The sequence below is a fragment of the Penaeus monodon genome, chromosome 21, assembly GCF_015228065.2.
Source record: "Penaeus monodon isolate SGIC_2016 chromosome 21, NSTDA_Pmon_1, whole genome shotgun sequence".
Classification (NCBI taxonomy): domain Eukaryota; kingdom Metazoa; phylum Arthropoda; class Malacostraca; order Decapoda; family Penaeidae; genus Penaeus; species Penaeus monodon.
In genome coordinates, this window is record NC_051406.1 from 4,034,875 (window position 1) to 4,035,186 (window position 312).

Sequence of the window (312 nt, forward strand, 5' to 3'; positions counted from 1 at the left end):
AAATCTCAAACCAAGAACAAACACTTCTTGTTTATTTCTGAGAATTAGCGCAGTTGACTCACACGCCCACAGCCATGGGCTTTCCCTCACACGCCCACAGCCATGGTCCTTCCCTCTTCACTCCCGGGATACCCACGGGCGTGAAGGACAAGGCAGAAAATGTTTTATTCAGTGTTTCATTCAGTGGTCCGAAGCAGGTTTGTTCTTCATTCATTTGCTTTTCTTACCTCCGTCCTGTTGTGATTTTTGCTGATTTCGTATATGACTGAAGGATTTATATTAATGTTCAAATACATTTTATAGCCATTTGTA